This window comes from Taeniopygia guttata, chromosome 7 (assembly GCF_048771995.1).
Source record: "Taeniopygia guttata chromosome 7, bTaeGut7.mat, whole genome shotgun sequence".
Classification (NCBI taxonomy): Eukaryota; Metazoa; Chordata; class Aves; order Passeriformes; family Estrildidae; genus Taeniopygia; species Taeniopygia guttata.
The window spans coordinates 14,373,514-14,384,425 of NC_133032.1; the positions used below are offsets into that span (position 1 = coordinate 14,373,514).

At 35.9% G+C, this 10,912-nt stretch overlaps 1 protein-coding gene across 13 annotated transcripts in view; it reads right to left on the bottom strand.

Annotated features, from left to right (window-relative positions):
- LOC100224567 (sodium channel protein type 1 subunit alpha) overlaps window positions 1-7,353 on the bottom strand; it is an 87,705-nt gene extending 80,352 nt beyond the window's left edge. For 9 of the 13 annotated variants that reach the window (XM_072932182.1, XM_072932179.1, XM_072932175.1 and 6 more), the window contains exon 1: window positions 5,330-5,743. The gene's annotated coding sequence lies outside the window, so the exon portion shown is untranslated. Of the gene's footprint in view, window positions 1-5,329 lie in introns of all 13 variants that reach the window. The other 4 variants (XM_072932173.1, XM_072932172.1, XM_072932170.1 and 1 more) reach the window with 3 other exon arrangements.
- Window positions 7,354-10,912: the final 3,559 nt, after the last annotated feature.

Here is a 10,912-nt window from a genome sequence, read left to right on the forward strand (position 1 = left end):
ACACCGAAATAGATTCAAATACAAATACTAAAATGTGACATAGAAATGGTAAGACCAAATGGACACAACCATTCAACCTGTCTCCTTTGAATACATGTGAGCTCTGATTTACAAAGACCTCACATGCTTTCATCTTTCACTGCTGTCATGACCACCAGTTTCTAATATATCTTTTCTACTAGCACTACTGGTAGGTTGCTAAGTGACTCAGGCAGATCCTCTTTACCCACAAGCAGGTTGAGTCTATGATCTTCAGGTAGAAAGAACTTTATATCATTTTCTTAATATTAGCAGTTGGTAGTTCAATTGTTTGGTCCTTTCTTGGGTACAATTCTAAAGGCAGATTCATGTGTTTTTCATATATTTGCAAAGCTCTTTGGGACCACACAGAGCGTTTGCACGTGACAAATTACTTCGTAGCACTAGTAACACACCTGACTCAGAAGCCTAAAAATTTTAAATACTAATCAGATGTTCAGATAAAATTGCTGGTACCAACTGATCATTCCCAGAAATCTTTCTGTTCATGAAGGATGTTTCTGGAAATGATAAATTGTCAGGTGTTTATAAACATAGATTCATCACAAGGATAAAAGGTAACATATTTGCATTTGTGTGTCATCAGACACACATATGACATGTTTCAGGCATAGTTCCTTTCAAATATTGCACTTTGAAATGAAATAAACATGACAAAATTAAACACTAAACTAGGAACAAATGAACTAAGACACTATTCTTTAAGCATCGGATGATTAATATGACCACTGACTTTGAGAAATCTCCAAGTATCATAAACAGAATGCTGAAAGCTGCTTTTTCCAAGCAGATTTCTCATGGCTACAATTTCACTGCTCACAGTATAACTAGGTGCTCAAATTCAGCTCCAGCAGCTTACATTATCAGGAAAATTGATAGGGTTTCTAATTATCTTAACAAACTTCTTTGGTGGTTTCCTGCACCAGACTGTCATCTGTTATGGGGTTTGAGAGAGATTTGATCAACACAACAGCAACTTCTTTCCAACTGCTAAAGAGCTATATCCCATTAATTCTTGTATTTTTAAACTTTTATATATTGCACCACATCTAAAGAAAACAAAAAAGGTACAGATTTCTCAGCCAGAGCTGCTCCAATACTAAGATAGATGGATAGTTAGTATACAAAACATTGTTTCCCTTTCTTCTCCTCCCCAAAATCTAATATTTGCCTTTTTTTATCACCTATAAACAAACAGTAACAGCCAGTCAAATCATTTCTGAAAGCAAGCAAGTCCAGGATACTCATTGCATTCTTTTTTGAAATCTTTGAGCAGTTCTTTGTGCAGGTGTGGTGACCAATCCCTCCCTGAGTGGCCAAGGAGGAAATGGGCATGGGCTGAAGCAGCCGGCACCGAGAGCCCCTCGTGCCAGCACAGCAGGGACACAGCTGCCAGGCACACTTCCAATGCAGCCATGAGCCTGCAATCCTGCAGATCGCAGATTCTGCAGACCTGCACACTTTGCATTAATGGGGATCTGTGGTTCACGTGTCCTCATATAAATTTTGACCAGTCCTACCTCAGGAACACTGTGTGAATATTTAAGAGCCCAGGTGAAGAGCAGCCCAGCAAGATTTTGTCTCAAGAGCCCTAGTGATCACCAGGCATTAGGAGAGTCTGTTATTCTTCAGCACATGAAAAGATTCATCTGGAAGTCCTTCTCTAGTGCCCCCCTGCAGCACAGTTCTCTTTCTGAAAAGACCTTATAATGAACTGGAAATTAATTAAAAAAAGAATGTAGGTTTATTTGTCTCTATCCTTCAGCATTTTTGCTGCAACCAACAACTATGTTTCAGCATTTTTTTGCTGCAAACATAGTTGTGTACAATGTAGACAAACCTTCAAAATTAACCTGAGAAGTTCAGATGTTCAACCATGGCAAGCAAACCACATAAGCAACAATGAAGAATGGTATGTTCAAGCAATAAAGTGTTAAGAGTAATATATAAATATATGTGTCTCTTTAATGAAAGTTTGTCAGGTACATTTTATTTACCAGAATATTTAAAACAAATATCCCTTGATTCTTTATAGCATCTCTTTCTAGTGTTCTAGCAATGAATTCTGTGAATTACAGGGGGTGTGGAAAACAGCTAATGGAGTAATTAATCTAACAGATAAGGGATTAGCCGACCAAGATCTTCTGTGGACATGCTGGTGAATATCATGATCCAAGGGACATTTTCTAAACTTGTGAACCAATTGGACTGCAGTCACAGAAGTGCTATCCAAGGAGTTAGGATGGGAAAACATCATAATGGAGACCCAGGACCTGAAAAATGAGACAAACTGTAGCAACACAGAAGACTGCATCCAGTTTCAAGGAAGAGCAAGGAAAACCTCTGAATAAAAAGCAGAGTAACTTTTTGCACAAGGAACAAAGCACATCTGCCAGCTTCCAAACAGCTATTTTCAGAATAGGTAGAGCACATTTCTACAATAGGTTTTGTTACATTAGGAATATTTTTGTGTACTAGATGCAAATAAAAATTGTCAGTTCTAGACAGCGAAAGATCTGCATATGTGAGCCCAAACTTAAATGGAAAGCTTGTAAACTATACTACTACAGTCATATATAGTTGTTACATGATATAAACTAACACACTAGTATTTTTAGTCTTTCCTTTTCAAGTTAGCACTAATTCAGCAATTGTGTGTCATCACAATATGCATTTCAGCTACTCAACTAAAACTAGACAGATAAAGTCTGAGATCTGAATAACTTATTTGACACACTTTGGTATTGTTTCCATGCTTGTCAGTGTAATTTCCATAACGACAAAGAGAGCAAAGAAACTCCTTTGCAGTACAGAAATTTCTAGTGCTCAGAAAAAAGGAGAAGAGAAAAAATTGTCAGAAAATCCAGCTGCATACTGTGATTGGAGGAAACATAAAGAATATTGAAAGCAAGCTACTGATGTAGCCATGAATTGGACAATTCCAGTAAACCACAGAAAAATACCAGGAGGAGGTACTGACCACTAACAACCAATATCCTGCATTGTAGTGGGTTCAAAACATATTTAACAGCTCAGATTCAATTTCTCAGACCCAAAGTGACGTGCCAGAATATGAGATATCTGAATACACATGGGAGACACTTTGTGTCCTGCTGTAGTGTCTGCACCTTGTTATGCTGAGAAGTACTGTGTACCCTGCTATGGACCATGATGCAAAAAATAAGAAGCCCCCTATACATTTAAAGACAATAAGGCCATTTTTTCTTCTTCTAATTGAATCAATATGTTATTAATACTCCTTGAGCCTGTAAGAAAATACCTCAAGCACCCACACTTGAAGTGGGATGGAACACAATGTACTCATATATAATAGCGTAAGTACTTTAGAACACTTCATGCAGCAAGAGACAAAGAATGTGAAGTACATCATTACAATAATTCATGGTACCCAGCAGTTTTGTTCTAAGTTCCTATACTATGCATATATTTTAAGTTTGTTTGAAAGACATACTTCTGTACTTTGAAGTCTGAAGTGGTATCTGTAAAATATTATACAATGTAATGTACTGCATTGCAACAGAGGTGTTATCAAGATACCAAAAATGAGCTACACTTTTTTGAACCTAACTTTCACAATATAATTAATGAAGGCAGCAGACTGGTATATCTAATAAATCACAACATAGGTCTATATGACTGTCATTACAAAAAAAAAGTAACTGGTAAGGTAAGACCATGATGAAAATACAACTGACTGCTTGGCAGTCTTTCCCAGAGAAATAGAGCTTTCAAAGACAATAAGAATAGGATAAAACAATCCACCTCACTTCAGAGCAAGTGTTGAAATTAAAGTCTATAAGTTATTTCTAGAACAATGTGGAGAACAACTAGTTTTTTATGGGGAGGGAAAAACACATTTAAAAGGCTTCAAGCTTCCATTCTTCCCATCAACATTAGTTTTAATGTGATATTAATACATAAACTTAAATAAATATCCAACCTTATTTTGATTTAAGGGACCTTGGCATTTACACTTAAAGTGAGCAGTTACCCATTAGACATGAAAATTTTTTCAATGCCATATTGTAAATTGTCAACAATTTTGCATTCATAATTTACTATTTTGACACTCATTACCATAATAAAAACACCACTATTTTAAAATTCATATTAAAAGAAATCTTGGCAGTAAGGTGTTAAATGCAGTGCATTGATAACAATGCTGACCAAAGTTCCTCTTGGTTTTGGTTGTTTTGTTTTTTTTTTTTTTTACTATATATTCCTAGGATTTTTCAATTCATTAATGTATCTTAATTTTGTATTAATTTTCACAAATTTCTGGGTCCTATGAAGGAGACTCACTGTACCACAGAACAAAAAAGTTGCTGTCCAAGGTACTGCACAAAGACAAGTGTTCCAATTAATCTCCCAAATGTGTTAAAAATGTTTTCAGATTTATTAGCTGTCTTTAGCAAGCAAGCTAGCCTTGCTGAAATTCCATATTTGATACTGCAGTATCAGTGTTATGCTGTTACTTTCCAGGGCCTCTTCTACTGCATTCCAGTATGATCAGACATTCCAGCACCTGACAATACCCAGTATGTATAATTAAGGACAAACCTGTTCTAGTCTTTGTTACAGACTGATTTTCAGCAGGGCTGAAATACAAGAAAAAGGCTTTGAATTCTACACAGTGCATGAATAAAAGCTACCCTCTAATATAAATCTAGCTCCCATGTACTGTTCTGGCATTCTGCAGAGCAATCGCTAAACGTAATTTTTTCTGCAGTATTCACCTTACATATTCCAGAAGCATAAAGATTCACACATGCATGCAGTACATAGCAAATAGCATCCAGGGTTTAATTGCTGCTTCAAAAAATAATCATAGAGTATAAGAAAATTAAATACTATTTTTGTTTCCTTTGTTATGTTTAATAGGAGAAGCATATTTGTAATTTGCAAGATTAAAAAAAAAATGCAACAGCCAAGAACTGCAGTAAACCTCTCAGAGCTAATAGCAATGTGCAATAATGCTTTCCCACACCATCTTCAAGCAAATGGATTTAATTCACTGCTTAATCAGTCAAATTAACACTAATCCCCATATGGTTAGAAAGGATACTTCTAAACAAACCCAATTTATGGTTTATTTATTTGCAAAGTGTCTTAAAGCTGAGATACCTAGAAGAACTACTGTGTTGTTTCAATCATGCTGACAGAGCTGGTTTCACCTAAGAAATTTTCTCTGCAACTCACAGCATGGCTGACAGCTATCTGCATAGAAAAGCAGCACAGTAACCATTCAAATCATGCAAAAAACACTCACCCAAGAAGATGTAGCAAAGATGAGGATCCAGCTTCCAGACCCCATGAAGCTGAGGGAGCAATCCAGCAGCCTGCTCAGGCCAGCAGTGTCTCTCCTACACTTGACCTAGACTGCCTTACATAATGAGGAATCAGTGCTGTATCCTGTGTGGAGGAGCAAGCTGAATGTCATCACTGGCAGAAGTCGGCAGAACTGGCAGCAGGCAGGCTGGTAGTTAGCATGGAGATCACGAAGTCTGCTTTCCCTGCCTGCTCTGGGAGAAAAGACAAGAACAGCTCAGAAATGCTGCTGTCATTGCTCCCCTGGAAGGAAAGACCGGAAGGAGTGAGGGTGTTCCAAATGTGAGGCAGACAGCACCGAGCACTGGAGCTGCAGCTGTACCTGCTCCAAGGCAGCAGAGCTCCTGTCACACGGTGTCTGCAGGACTGCTCAGCTGCAGCTGCAGCAGAGCAACAGCACAGCACCGAGAGACACGCTGCTCCTGCACACTTCTGCCTGGCTATGGCTCACTGGGGTGAGTAGAAGGAAAGCATTGGTATAAGAGAAAGTCTGGGATTAATTTCCAAAGGGAATTGCTATTCCCTCCAATAAATCTTACTGCATGCAGGTTAGTTTCTGGAAACTAACCATTTTTTACCTGTTGTACATGGTGTTACAGGGGTTAAATTGCTTCTATTACAGATGTTTGGTTTTTTTATCAACCCTCTATATAACAGAGATATATTATCTGTTGTGAAGATATTTACCATCATTTATGGTCTTTCTTTGTTTTTGTTTTTCGTTTTTTCTTGAGAGAAGTCTTGGTATATTTCGTGGGGTCATATCAACAATTCTGTGCAGGGCACAACAGGAGAAACAAGTATTCAGGCTTAGCCAGACATTACAACCTACACAACCTTGCTTACAAAAATCACTTTATATAAATTAAAACTACTACATATAACTTGTATTCCATAATTTATTTAATTTTTAATGCTTCAATAGTAACTAAAGACCCTTACATACATAAAATGAATATATAAATTATTATTGAATTAATATTTTGATTGATAAAGTTTCTCTTTACAAATGAAGGCAAAGGTTTCACCAAGATGTTTTGTGGTTTATATTTGAGACTGCTTGATTAGACATAATCAAGAATAAATGCAACTGGACACAAAATCCTGTGGCAACATTTAAAGACAGGTCAGGAAGAAAAGTTTTAAGTCTCAATGTGGAACATTGACTGGGGTTTAGAGAAGTCAGGCTAGGTGCAGACTCTATTATTATTAGTTATGTCCTTTCCAGACTAAACATGACTTGAGCTCTGGTCTCAAAAGGAAAATCAAGGTGAAAGTGATAAAAATAATACAAATTTTTGTCTTCCAAATCTATTTAATTTATATTTCTCCTTTCAAGATAAACTTACAATGATTTTTCAATCAAATTTGATCAAGTAAAAAAAATTTTTGGTTTTCACTGGTTTTGAAGTTATATTTTGGTTATATTTTCACTGTCTCTTGCTGAATGCTTTCCTTTTTCTTTTCTTGAGAATTAAAAAAAAAAAAGGAAAAAGAGAAAAAAATCAGAAGCATTTGATATAAGAGGCAGATCACTAATAAGACCTATAGCTAGCATACCCTGAGTTAAGTAGAATGTGAAAACTAAAAAAAAGGCAAGAAAAATATAATTTGAGAATGATTTTTAAAAAACAATTGGTTTTGTATTTGAAATCAGTAACTATTTTTCCAATCTTCAGAAAATAACATTAACAATACCTTGGTGCATTTATCTTTTCACATATTGGTTTAGAATGTTAATGAGGAGTACCTGTTAAAACTTTACATAATTTGTATGTACCAACCTCTACTTTTGGTGTGCTTCAAGTGTTAAATAAGAGTGCTTGCTTTAGAAAAATCTGTTTGCATATTTGGCTTGGGTTAATCAAGAGTTGACAATATCACGACCTGTGTTAGGCTTTGGAAACATAAAGGGCAGTTTAATTAAGGTGCAAAACCAGCAATTCAGTTGGGCACAGCACTCCAAACAGCAAAGCAGGCAAAGTACCCACCTAAAGCAAGCTCAGGTGCCTCCACAGCCATGGCACTGGACAGGACAGTCCAGCTAGAGATAACCAAATGTTAACTGCATCAGGTAGAAAAATAAAGAAATTTCATTAATAACTGCAGGTTACCCAACCCAATCCACAGAAATTGAGTAGAAAAGGCTAAAATCCACAGAATGGAGTAGAAAAGGCTACCTAAATGAACAGAATGCGAATTTGGCTGGCAGCATTGCAAAGGCAATATACAGTTTGCTTGATGTTGCAGTTCAGGCAAACTTGTCTAAGTTTGATCAAGCTGATCCATCTTTGGGCTAAACAATGAATCAGATATTCCTTCAAAGTTTTCCAGTCTTATTTTCTGTGATATTTCCTTTAACTGTGTATCCAACCAGAGAACAACCTCATTACAGTCTGTTCTCATGAGGATAAGTAAATTCAGTGTAATAGTTTGCAAACATTAAGTTTTGTCATTCAACATACACCTGAGTGCTATAGCTTTTGTCTGGAGTATAAATCTGTTTACTTCTCTCAGGTAGTAGCCAAATTGCTCTTCCATTGAGCCACAGTACTTTCCAGGTTACAGTAACTCCTACAAGCATTTTTCCTTGGGTTTAATCTGCTGGCAAGTCAAGACTATCAAAACACAAATTGATACAGAAATTGCTGACACATAGGACTTTCAGCAAAACACTCTTTCAGAGCCAGCTGCACTGGTAATGTGAGTATTAATGTCTAATACTTCACAATGGTAAGAAAATAAGTCAAGTTTATATAATACTCAACTAGCAAATTAATTATTCTGATGCCTCAGAGATAGATGGTCAAAGTAAATACAGTAAATGCAGTTTGAAAAAATCCTTTTAAAAACTGCAGTCTTTTAAAAAATACTGCAGAAAAATCTGCCGATTGAAAAAGAAGAATGGGCTAGACAACTCCTCATGAGGATGGAGCTGAAAATATGAATGTTTGGGGGCTTAATGTGAGGAACAATCTAAACACTTGCTACACACGTTACAAAGATAATGCTAGTCATTATTACAGAAGACTGTAAGCCTATGAAACAAATCCTGGAATTGTTCTTTTATGGACAATACGGCAATAGAGGTTTGCAGTGCTTGTCACTAGATTGCCCTTGCTGAATTTATTTCCATAAGGTCCTTTGTATTCCATGCTGAAATGAAGGAAGCAGTATCTCATAGACCTTACTCCTGCCAACAACCTTGAGTAAACAGGACAATTTTTTTTAGACACCTTGCTCTTAAGATGCCTTGCACATAAATAAATCATTGCTTGAGGTTTGCTCATACTAATATAGATTCCATTTGGGATCTGCTGAAACATTAAAATGCTCTGGTATCAGTGACTGGAGAGACAACTACAATATCTTGTGGTGAAGGTTTTTGGTGTTTTTTCCATCCTCCTAGGTGACCTTTCTTTCTTTTCTCAAAATAATTTATTACTTGTGTTCCTGAACAACCTGCACAAATGAGTCATGCTGAAATGTGTAAACAATGGCTCAAAGATGTCAAAAAATATGCTCCTGCATTTAGACCCGATTTCACATAGACCTATAAATGGAGGAGGAGGGGGATTCCTTACAGGTGTCCTTTACCCAAGTCTCTCTGAAGACTTTGGCCATTTCTCTGTATGGGCGAATTCTGTAAGCAAAACCTATAACACAGACCTCCTTTTTGAAAGAGTTAGCAAAAACTCTTGATTTCTTTCTTCAAATATTATTTAGCAGCCCAAGACCTCAATTTACTCTGCATATATTCTTTTATTATTTGACCACTGGAGAACTGTCAAAGAGGAATGTTTTTCTCTTTTATTTGACTAAACTTCCTGCAATCTGACTAATGCCAATATTCAAATAGACAGAAGAACATCTCTAAATACCATTTTGTCCTTAAATGATACCTTACCAAACTTTCAACTGAATTAAACAGCATTTTAAAAAGAGGTCATATTTCCAAACAAATTGTACCATTTAGATGTTAAGATGTCAATATTTTCAAACCTCTTTTCCTTAGCATTTGACAATATTTAGTATCCTACTTATTTACAAGAAGGCCCCTGATTTTCGTCCAAAACATGAAGCATTCCAATCATGAAAGACGAACACTGAATTCTTGAATTCAGTGGATACTCCTCAGATGGGCATCACTAATTTTGTGCTCACATGCAATTTCTGATATTTAACAATATAAATTATCCTATAACATAACTGAAAAATTATAATCCAATTAAGCATAAAAACCTTCTACAATTAAACTATGAACATTAAATAGGTCAAGGTCACAGTAATCTGAATATTCATGGGCTGTTCTTTCATTTCTCTTTGACATCTCTTCCTTTACAGTAAAACTAGCTATGATAGTCCTTTAAATTCCTTTTCAAGATTCTTTGTAAGATTTATAGGGTTGCCTATTATACCTCTGAGAGTGCCTATAAACTGATTTCCCAAGTGACTATTTTTGTACTTATCTCATAAAAAAACCATCTGCTGTTTTGCATATTAATACTAAAAGAGAATGGCAAAAATAGGAGGAAAGAAAAAAGTTGAAAAATGAAAAAGCAGTTAATTAACCATTCAATAAATATGCCTATTTATTTTGAGTAAATGAATGATTTTTATCAACTGAAAATAATTAGTACTGGCAGGCTTTTCTGTTGGATTTTCTTGTGTCACTGATTCCAGGATGTTGAATTTAGATTTTAATTATTTTTAGCATCTCCCTAAACTAGCTTTTATGAGCCTAAGAGCGAGAAAGGAACCACACTTAGTTTTGGAGATTAAGTTGTCAGTCATCCATCAGAACATTTCTAGAAATTGTAGTGGTAATACCTTAAACTCCAAGCCATGAGTTATTGATGCCTAAGAACAGTATCAGGCAAAGCAGATTTATGGTTCAGCATAATAAATGTACCATTAGCACTAAAAGCAATAAGGTGCCTCATTTTTTCTTCTTTTTTTCTCCCCCCCAAACTCTGCCTAAATAGCCACCAGAATGCACCATTTGTGATATTGATTTAACAGATGCAGAACTGGCTAATACAAAATCCTGAAGGACCTACTACAGCAAACATGTTCACAAGACTGGTTATCCCCTCTAGCAACACATGAAGATACAATCAGTACTCACTTTTAGCTAAAAGGCATAAATTCATTACTTCAATTTCATTCTGGATCCAAGTACCCTATTTTTGTCTTTCTTTTATTGACACGGGCCCAGACCAGTCAAACAAACTACTTTACTTTCATTAAGTTTTAATGTCCTTTCCAGTCCTTGAAGTATCTGTATTTTGGGGAAGAAAACAAAAATAATTCAGATATAAGTCTTTAAATAGTTCTTGTACTTTGCTTTTTCACATTTTTTAGAAATATGAATAATAACTGCAGGGTAAAAAAAGGGTGGGTTTTCAATATGTTTTCAATAGACCTCTTTGATTCCCACCAAAGAAATTGTTCCAGCTCCTGTACTGTTGTTCTTCTTATTCCCATCATTTGGATGCTTCTAGGAAATAATACAGATTCCCTT